The following is an 11,740-nucleotide window of genomic DNA, read 5'->3' as shown; positions in this document are numbered from 1 at the left end:
ATCGGGAGTCGGTTATGCGAAGGGAAGGTATTAGCACCCCTACGCATCCGTCGTACTCGACGGGATCCACGCACAAAAGAAAGGATAAGGTTGCTAAAAACTGATCACAAACTGCACACAAGGCTGGAAGGAAACACAGAGAGACCAAAAGAAACGGGACTCGGCAGGATATCGCATCCTGGGCCTACGTAGTCTGTCAGGCACAGACATCAGAGTCGACGTAGTTCGGGACAGGGGAAACGTGCTCGCTAGGATGTCGCATCCTATGCATACTTATCTTCTCTGACCGGAGAAGAATCAGAGCACTCGTAGCTCGGCTAACGCACGCCAGACAAAACCACACAGGAAACCGACTGCCAATCGCTGGACTTACGTCAGACTCCACACAAACAGGCAAACATGGAAACCGAATGCCAATCGCTGGACTTACATCAGACTCCGAACCAACAAACACACACACAGGAAACCGACTGCCAGTCGCTGGACTTATGTCAGACTCCAACAAGCAAACAAGACACAGGAAACCAACTGCCAATCGCTGGACTTATGTCATACTCCTACTCACACAAAGGGGTGAAAAAGAAAAAGGGCGCCCAGAGAGATCAGCTCATCTCCTGCCTACGTACCTCATCTGGTATGAGGATCAGGGCGACGTAGTTCCCCTACGCAGGGAAAAAACTTCTATCCTAACCAGATACAAAGGAAGACACAAACTACTAGGGAGACTACGACTCGAGCCTAGAAGTTATCATGCATACCATCCCTATGTTGAGGTTTCTATCCTAACTTGCACAGGAAGCAAGCTATCCTAAACAGCACAGGCAAACACATACAAGCACAAATAAGCAAGCACACACATTATATGCACACAGATGGGCTCATACAAGGCTAGGCTTTAGTCAAGGGGTCATGTCAACCTCGACAAACAAGCCAACTGGAAAAGGGTGTGGTTAGCTCTTAACCCTAACATTGAGAGTTAGGGTGAAGCAGATGAAATAGGAAGTGAGGGTAAGACCTCACAGCTCTTATCCCTGGCCTGGGAGAGCTTCAGACAAATGAAAGTGTGGGAGTTCAAAAAGTAGGAACTCTTCTCCACATATGACTGACACAACAAAGATCTTGGGCTATTATCCACAATGCATCAACACAAGGTGTGAGCAAAGTGGATGACACACTAAATAGCAGGAGATGGATTACACATCTCTTTTATCTGCCAATTGCCTCATAAGAGGGCTTTTCCTGCTTGGCACAAAAGTAAACATTCACAAGCATTGCCTCTTAAGGAGGGCTTCAGACAGGTGCCTGCCCATATAACAGGACAGGTCTTCCAGACTACATGAAGTCAAAGGAATTATACCTCAGTGGTTAAGCAACCAAGCAAAGCAAAGCAAGTTCAAAAGAACTCAAAGCAACTTAGGTACCTGAAAAAATCTAAACCAATCAGTTTACAAGTCAAACAAACAGACAGACAACAGTCAATCACACAATCAGACAGATAAGGCATTAGGCAACAATATGCAAGCCACAAGCCAATGGGCACAACACAAATAACTTGGCATCAACCTACAAAACAACACAAGGTTAGCCAACATCAATCAACTTAATCAATCCAAATGAGTGAACCACTTCAACCATGGTAATGTGCTTCTTAACCTGAAATCCACAATCCAAACAGTGAGTCCAAAGCACTGGGTCAAAGCCTAGGGTCAAAAGAGGGTCAAACATTCAAAACAGAACATGAAATTTAACATGAATCAACTTCAATCAATCAAGAACACATTCCAAAAGGTCCCATATCAATATCATTAACCAAATGCATTTCATGAACCAAACATGGCAAGGGAAGCAAATTGTGAGCACATTGTGACATCAGAAGAAACAAATACACATTAAATAAAATATGATTCAAATAATCTTGGCAAAATTCATGAGTAAACAGGATATATAACATGATCATCACACAAAATATTAGAAGCATTGGACATCATTAAGCATGGCAATCACATAGCATAAGTCAAGACAAGCACAAGACAAGCACATGTGTGACACAAATTGTCACACCAAGTTAGCATAGGCATAAAATAGGGATGGATCATGGTAAAAACCTCAAACCAAAGCCAAAACAACACTCAACATGTCTAGAAATAGTGTGCAAAAATTCAGAAACATTGGATAAGAAACAAGCATTTCATGATCAAATGAAGTTCAAGGCCATTTAAAAGCTCAAATGTGACCAACCAGAATGAAAAATCTTAATTAAATCAGAAATGATTCCAAAAATTTCCAACAAAAATCATGAGCATTCACAACATCCATAGCATACATCATACAAAAAATCAAGGCAATTGGATATCATTTGACATGACAAACACATCATTCGAGTTGAACATCACAAGGTGTGACACAAATTGTCACACCTAACTTAGCATGATCATAAAACAGCAATGGTAATTGATAAAAATACCAAATCAACACCAAAATGTCAAGCAATGAGTCTAGTTATAGCATGCAAAATTTCATAAGCATTGGACAAGAATCAAGCATTTCACAAATGATATAGCAAAGCAAGGTCAAGTATAGACACATGTTCAAACTCCTTAGACAAAATAATTTCCAGGCCAGGCACAACTTTTAAAATCATGATGATAAAAAAGTAGAGAGATCAAGGATCACAATGCAAAAAATTGGAGTCAATTTGGATAAGTTTTCAATTTGTTTGGATTTTTGAAAGATTGAAAATGAAATGAAATGAACATGTGACATTTAAATGAAATAAATTGGAATATTTATTTAATATTTGAAATGAAATTGGCGCCAGGCTGAAACGATGCGTTTCATTTAAGTGTTGGCAGTCAACACAAGTCAACGCGGGCGAGAGCCAATCAGAAACGCGCATGGGAAATCTCATGCACCAATCACGTGCAAACCCTAAGCAAACATAAGAGAACGGTTTTGTGTGGCTGAAAACAGATCAAAAGCGTTGCAATAGGTCTGCACTTCATCTTCTTCCTCGTGAAGAAGATGAACAGTAACTATTCATGTGCATCAAGAACAATTGTACCAGAAATCCAAATTAAACACATCATTGCGTAGGTCTTGCATCATAAGCATGAATCCACAAATATTTCATCAAGAAATCTCAAGATACGCATGAATCGAAGCAAACAAGAATCAACATCAAAAATTCAAACAAGCATATCTTCATGTACAGTGGATCATTTCACACGATTTAAAGCTCAGCATGGCCACAACAACAAGATCTACAAATATATCACAAGAAATTTGAGAATTAAGAGGATTGATTTGTAACCTCTTGAAGTGCAGATCTGGAATTCGTGAGCTACAGGCCTTGGCAATGCGTTACAGCTTCTCTACAATGATTATTGAGGTGATTGGAAGGAAGATTGAGGTTCAATTGCTCTTGATTTCACCAGAATTCGAATTCACCATTAATGCTTCCAAGCTTCCATTATGAACAGACAGGCACGATTTCATGTGAATTCTCTTCCAAACTTGCTCAAGGATGCTTCCAGATGATGAATCGAGCAATGGAATGTGATTTGTTTGAAGAAATTGAGAGAAAATTTTGAGAGAAAAGTTTGATGAAATTTTCTAGATCTGAAAAATGAGTTGTTGTTAATGCTGAAACAGTTAGGGTTTTGCTTATATATGTCATGCTAATCACTCTTTTAATCATGTTTAAGCCAAATGTTAAGAGGATTAGTCATTTTGGAGTGTAAGTGCAAATTTTCTTTTCACCCTTATGCATGGAAATGCATGTGAACAGTGCACGAAATTGTACTCATTTTCACTTAAAAAAACATTTTGGAGCCAATGGTAATGGTAGAATGCTTAAACAATGCACCAAATTTGAATTACATAATTTCCCTCCAAAAATCAAGTGTATGACCAAATGCTCATGTGATGATAATTTGTGCAATGCAATGCATGATTTGGAATTTATAGGTCAAAATAAGAACAATGCAAAAAGAGCCATCCAATTTGGAGTTTTGGTTTGAAAGTTATGCTCATTTGAAGTTCAAACCACACTTTGCCATGATTGAACCATATCTCCTTAACCACACATGAGAAATCCATGATCTTGGACTTTTTGGAAATGGGAGATAAATATATTCAACTTTCATGTTGGACAAAATTTCATTTGAAGCTTTCTTGATGATGTAATCTTGAGTTGAAGTTGGTCAAAAACCTTTCCATTTTTGGAAACTTCAAATGACAGGTCACCTGCTATTTTTGGAAAGTCTTGATCTGACTTCAAATCCTTCAATGTTGATGTTTGAGATGTCAAATAAGACTTGTTTGAACATGAATGAGACATCTCTAACCATTTCCCACCTCCACATCCATAGTTGAACTGACAGTTGACTTCTATTGACTTTTTAGGGTTTCAGATGATTTGCACATGGACTGATGAGCTCTGAGCCTTCAATGCTTGGCCAAATCACTTCAAAATGATCCTTGGGTCATATGAACTCAATGTACCAACCCTAGGGCTTTGGTCTCATGGAAAATGCACTTGTTGCCTTGCACAGTTGAATCTCCTGACCAGTCTTGCCTGATGACCTGATGGACTATGCAATGAACTATGCACTGACAATGCAATGTTAATGACATAAACATGAAAATGTATATACAAATGGGAGGTGCAAATTTGAGGTAATACACAATCTACTACCTTAGTAAAAAGTTTACCGACTGTGAAACAAGATATTCACAGCTCGAGAAAACTTGTTGTGCTTTGGCATGGGCTGCTCGCCGACTAAGACAGTATATGCTGGTTCATACCACTTTGTTGATTTCCAAGATGGATTCGATCAAGTATATATTTGAGAAGCCAGCATTGACCGGACGGGTTGCGAGATGGCAAATGATTTTAACTGAATACGATATCCAGTACACTTCCCAAAAAGCGATCAAGGGGAGTGTATTGTCTGATTACCTCGCACAACAACCCATTGAAGATTATCAACCGATGAAATTTGAGTTCCCTGATGAGGACATCATGTTTCTCAATTCGAAAGATTGTGAGGAACTTATCCCGGAGGAGGGGCCTGACCCTGAGTCCGAATGGATTCTGATGTTTGATGGGGCTGTTAACGTGAATGGTAGTGGAGTTAGTGATGTTTTGGTTACGCCGAAAGGATCCCACATTCCTTTTGCTGCCCGGCTAACATTTGAATGCACCAACAATGTGGCTGAATGCGAAGCTTGTATCTTGGTTGTCGAAGAGGCGATTGATTTGCGAATCAAGAACCTTGTTATTTATGGAGATTCAGCTTTGGTTGTGAACCAGGTTAACGGGAAGTGGTATACGCATCAATCTCACTTAATTCCGTACCGGGATTATACAAGGAGATTGTTGACGTTCTTCACCAAGGTGGAATTACACCATGTGCCGAGAGAAGAAAATCCTTTGGCAGATGCTTTGGCTACTCTGGCCGCCTTGATTAAAGTGCAGTGGTGGAATCAATTTCCTAGTGTTGAGGTGGGACGATTGGATAGACCGGCTTATGTGTTTGATGTCGAAACAGCGCCTGATGATGAAAAGCCATGGTATTATGACATCAAACGGTATCTGAAGACCCAAGAATATCCCGAGGGAGCGTCTAAGAAAGACCGAAAGACTCTGAGGAGGTTGGCCATGGTGTTCTATCTGAATAAAGATGGGGTTTTGTACAAGAGGAATTTTGATTGGGTTTTGCTCAGATGTGTTCATGACAAAGAAGCAAGCCAATTGATGAAAGAGGTGCACGAAAGGTCGTTTGGTACCCACGCCAGTGGGAATGCGATGGTGAAAAAGTTGTTAAGAGCTGGATATTACTGGATGACAATGGAGGCCCAGTGTTTCAACTTCGTGCGGAGATGTCATAAATGCCAGATTTATGCTGACAAGGTGCACGTGCCTCCAAACCCGTTGAGTTTGATGTCATCTCCGTGGTCGTTTGCTATGTGGGGCATTGATATGATCGGAAAGATCGAACCTACGGCTTCAAATGGGCACCGGTTCATATTAGTGGCTATTGATTACTTCACCAAGTGGGTGGAAGCGGCGTCTTATGCAAACGTGACGAAACAGGTCGTTGCCAGGTTCCTGAAAAGAGACATCATTTGCAGATATGGGGTTCCCGAAAGAATCATTACTGATAATGGTTCTAATCTCAACAACAAGATGATGGCAGAACTGTGCCGGGAGTTCAAGATCGAGCATCACAATTCTTTTCCTTATCGTCCAAAGATGAATGGGGCGGTCGAGGCGGCTAATAAGAATATTAAGAAGATTGTGCAGAAAATGGTCGTGACCTATAAGGATTGGCACGAGATGTTGCCGTTTGCATTGCATGGGTATCGAACCTCAGTGCGTACATCTACTAGGGCAACGCCTTTCTCGCTTGTGTATGGGATGGAAGCGGTGTTGCCAGTTGAGGTCCAGATTCCGTCATTAAGAGTCTTGATGGATGTGAAATTGGAAGAGGTTGAGTGGGTGAGGACTCGGTATGAAGATTTGAGCCTGATTGAGGAAAAGAGGCTGACAGCCATTTGTCATGGGCAGTCGTACCAGCAGCGAATGAAGCGTGCTTTTGACCGAAAGGTGCGACCTCGTGTGTACCATGTGGGAGATATGGTGTTGAAAAGGATCCTTCCTCCTCAGAACGATCGTCGGGGCAAGTGGACACCCAATTATGAAGGTACATTCGTGGTCAAGAAGGTTTTCTCTGGCGGAGCCTTGTTGTTGACGACCATGGATGGTGAGGATTTTCCATCCCCTGTGAATGCGAACGCAGTTAAAAAATACTTCGTGTAAGAGACCCGCTGGACGAAAAGAATAAAATAGTCCAGGCAAAAATGGGCATCCCGGCGAACCAAAACAATGAAAATGAAAAGGTTCGGGCAAAAATTAGGGATAAAAAGGAAAAAAAATTGTACACCCGGCAAGTCGAAAACCCCACAAGGGCGGCTTGGGCAAAAAAGGGTATCCCGGTGGACTGAAAACCCTAAAGGGCGGTCCAGGCAAAAGAGGGAGTGAAACGAACAACTGCGTCTAGCATGATTGTTTGTACTTTGGTTAAGACACATGGATAATCCCTGGCGGAGATCGGTCGGAAGCGTCTTGTTTCGAGAAGGCAGAAAGCGCGAAGAGTCTTGAGGACATATGGGTTGTAACCAGGTTGGAACTCGATGAGATCACGGGTTCACATTGCCATTAGGATAGATTTTCCTTTTGTGCGCAATTACCTCTTTTTAGGGATTGCTTCCTGTGTATTGCTCAGTTACGAGCCACCTTTTTAAATCAATAAAATGCATATTCAGTCAAATAATTTTGTTTTTTGTTTTCATTACCGCTTTGATTGCAAAAACATCTGTTTATTTTGATAAAGAATCTTTGCATTTTTGAGACATAGGGGTCTCTTCCAATGCATGTTTATAGGATTGAAAACTTGAAATCTTATTCGGAAGGTTGAGTGACCTGGGTGTTGAAATTTTGACACGTTTGGGGCACGTTTTATCTAACGATCTCTTTTGCAGGTGTTGTTGGTTTATTTTCACTCACTTGCAGGTTGTGATATGAAGCATTTTTGACAAAAGATTCCTTTGAAGTCCAATCAGGGACAAGGAGTTGAGGAATAGTGTAAGGACGACGAAAAAATTGCGACGATCCTGGAGGGTTAATCAAGAAGACTCTTCAAAGTCTGAGGAAATGGAAAGTTGACACTGTGGTTAGAGGGTAGATGCCAGTGTTTGACGAGTCGACAGGTGTTCCGCATCAAATATTCCATATCTCCCCAGTGGGTTCGAGGTCGGTGTTTCCTTGGCAGTCAGGGCTGAAGTTTGTTGTTTCCTCTAGCAGGATTGAGATTGTTATTTCCCTAGCAGGTCGGAAGGTTGTTGTTACCCCAGTGGAGGTGTGCGTTGGTAGTTTTTTCTCAGCGAAGTCCCCAAGCGGATCGGGTTCAGTGGAGGTCATCCCCAGTGAGGGTTGCTATCTCCCCAGCAGCAGTGTTATCCCAAGCAGGGTTGGAGATTGGAGAGATATCGAGTTCCTCAACAGAGTTGCTCGTGCTGTCCCCTGAGGGAGATATTTTTTATGCATTCATCATTTAGAGAAGCATAGCATATTGCATAATTAATTGCGTAGCATTTCCATGGTTATGGAGCATTACGCTGTAAAACTCATGCATCAGCATTGCAAGCATAAGCTAGTCTCGAGTCGTGGTTACCGTTTGAGAATTGGTTTAGCTGGTTGGTGAAGATGTTACTCTGAGGAATTTAGCATCGAGACGTTGGATCAACAATATTCCCCAGTAGCGCGATATTGGAGGAAGAATTCCCGTCGGGCGGAGATGGAAATGAAAATCGGAGAACGTTACGCGATCAGCGCGAAAATCGGGGTTCAAAAGGAGAAAAGGAAATGCTGGGCATTTTCTGGAGAACGGGGTTCAACTGGAGATTGGAGTTGAAGATTGTATCCGGGATGAGGTCCTCAGGATTGTCTTCTGATCATGTGTCACCTTAGACTTTGGCGAGGCCAAGAGAAGTCGTCATGGGTATCTTCAAGGGAAGAAATGCACATGTTACCTTCCTGTTGTGAAGGTGTACCCTCTGATATGTCGCCATCAGAGTGGTGGATTGGTGCTATTTCTGGCGTTGCCAACGGAATTAGCACGGGAAAATGGAGAACGGGGTTCAAGTGGAGAAAAGGAGACACGGGGTGTTTTCTGGAGAATGGGGTTCACAATGACGATCGAGAGCTATCGTCAGGCGACTAGGGTTCAAATGGAGAATGGGGTTCATTGTTTGGCAGCAAGAGTGACATGAAGTTGTCGGGGTTCAAATGCGGTGATCAGGGATCATCCGCGCGGAAGAAAATATTAGTTTTGGGGTTCAAGAAAAGCAAAAAAAAATCAAAGAAGTTTTGGGGTTCAAGAAAAGCGAAAAAAATCAAAGTTTTGGGGTTCAAGAAAAGCAAAAAAAATAATAATAATTCCCAGCGGAGCGCAAATTGTTCGTCTGTTCTTTGTATTCAACCACTCTTCACTCTGATCATCTGAAAGTCGAGGCTGTTCATATCGACAGGTTCACAGTGGATTGAATAGGGGCAGCTGTAACACCTCAAAATTTGCCCTCCTCTTCTTGAGACTAGTTTGACACATTGCATTTCATGCTTAGAGCATTAGGCATTTTGCATATCATATGAAAATAAGAAAGTCATCCTCCAAAGTCTTTTCAAAGGATGGAGGAGTTATATGATTCAAGCCTGAGGGTCTCTATGAATTGGTCATTAACCATCTGAGGGTATGGGCTTCAGTCAGGGTTTCTTGATTCTTCAAATGTCTTGAGCATCATCTTGTTTGCAAGGATATATCACCATCATCATGGTTCCTTCATCATCAAGGGTTTCATTGTTCATTCTCAAGTTCCTCTGGATTAGGGTTGTGACCTCTGGTCAACCCTAATCAATGTCATTCTTCCAACCAGGGCTTTTCAAAGAGATGAGGTATTTTCTAGGGATGAGGATCACATGATTGTTATGAGGAGCTTACATGAGCTAGGGTTTCATTTTTGAGCAATTTCCCCAAGTGGTAGAGGCTCAAGTGGATCAGGACATTTCAAGGTCATCTGAGGACCAAAAAGTCAACTGTGCAGTCAACTTTGGGATTTGAGGTTGGGGAGATGAATTTAGACACCTCAATAATGTTCAAAAGAGGTCCATTTGTCATTCTATACATCTATCTTGAAGATTTTGAAGTCATGGCAAAAGTTTCCACAAATGGAAAATGACCTGTAATTTCAAGTTTCCAAAAATGGCAAGTTTCTGGTCCACATTCAATTTGATTTTTCAAGATCAAAGAGGTTTCAAATGGATTTTTGGTGAACATGCAAGTTGAAGATATTTGTCTCCCCTTTCCAAAAAGTCATAATTCATGTCCATATGATGAATGGTTAAGGAGTTATGGCCAAATGATCACAAGGTGTGCATGGAAGTTCAAAGTGACATAACTTTTGATACAAAACTCCAATTTGGTCCATTCTTTTTGCAAAATACTCCTCATGACCAATATTTCTCAAAACAAGCCTTGCCATGCATGGAAAAAGTGTGTATGATCATCATTCCTCAAGTGATCATTTTGGAGGGAATTTCTACAATTCAAAATTGGCTTATGATAAAAACAAAATAACCATTCCATCATGTCCATTGGTTGATTTTGAGTGAATTCATGCTTTTGCATGGGAAACTCACGTGTATTATGGCCATGATAACTCATTATCCATTTTTTGCAAAGTGCCTTATATCTCATTAATCAAGATTAAACAAAGCCTAATTGGGATTTCAGCATCATTAGCAAGTGGTATAAAAGCCAAACCCTAATCCATAACCACCATAACAGAATTTCAGATCTAGAATTTCAAAGTTCCCTCCATTTTTCTCTAACTTCGAATCTTGTATTTCTTCACACAAACACCAAATTTCTTTGCATATTCTTGATTACCATGCATCATTGAGCAAGAATCAACCATTGGTTTGAACAATTGAGCTAGAATTCGAACAGACCAAGTGCACTCTCATGGAAATGGAAGCTTGAAATTGAAGTAGATCCAATTGTTTTCATCCAATTCTTTTTGCACAAAGCTTTAATAGAGGTTCAAGGAAGTAGATCTGGAGCATATGAGAGCTTGAGGACGCGTGAACAGCAACCTGCATTTCCAGGTGATCCAAATTCGATCCTCTCGTTTTGTTGTTTTATGTACATAGATGTGTAGATCTCACTTAGTGGAGTATGTGCATGTGTTCAAAATTAAAAATGGTTGATAAATGAATCTGTATGATGAACTTCAAGTTTTGATTTCAAATATGTTTTCGTTCGATCTGGAAATTATATGAGGAATTAGGTGAAATTAATGTGATATTTGGATTGTGCATGAGAGAGCGGTTCGAATGATATATGGTTTGTAGAATTCTGGAAATTTTGTTGGAGCTCCGCCGTGGAGTTGGTCGGAGAAGACGACTGGAGCTACAGCTTCGGCGTCTGGTTCATTTGCTAGGGTTTGCGCCATGTGGCTTCCACGTATGCGCTTGCGTGTGTATTCAATTAGTAGCAATTGCCTTGACCGAGCCACATGTGTTTGACTTGCTGAGTGGCGTGATGACGCGTTTAATGAAACGCGTCGTTTCATTTTGCCTTGTTGGATGCTGATTGTGTTGCTTGCGTGTGTTATTGATTGGTTCTCATTGCTTTGACTGCTTGCGTGTGTGTTTGACTTGCTTAGTGTGCATGCCACCGTGTATTAGTGAAACGGTGAGTTTTGAGGTTTGAATCTGGACCATTAGATGCATCATGCGCGCCTTATCCAATGGCTCATGTTCATTCTGATTTTATTCAAATGTTTTATTTCCCTCCAAATTTCCATGCATATTCCATTATTTTGTTCATCTTAGAAAAATCATTAAAAATAGGAAAATGATCCAAATTAACTCCAATTTTTTTTCATAGTTCCGTTTTAATGTCCAGATTTTTTTGATATTATTTTCATGATTTGTTGATGCCTGGTTTTTTAATTGAGAATTTTTGAATCCATGTGGTGCCATTTTGATATGTTGTGTTCAATGCTTTGTGAAATCTTCATCTTTGATCCAATTGATCTGATTTTTTGCATGCTTGATCTTCACTCATGATATGAATTTTGAGCACTGGTTTGAATTTTTTTCTCATATGCTATCATT

This window comes from Lathyrus oleraceus, chromosome 4 (genome assembly GCF_024323335.1).
Source record: "Lathyrus oleraceus cultivar Zhongwan6 chromosome 4, CAAS_Psat_ZW6_1.0, whole genome shotgun sequence".
Taxonomy (NCBI): domain Eukaryota; kingdom Viridiplantae; phylum Streptophyta; class Magnoliopsida; order Fabales; family Fabaceae; genus Lathyrus; species Lathyrus oleraceus.
This window is presented reverse-complemented; position numbering follows the sequence as displayed.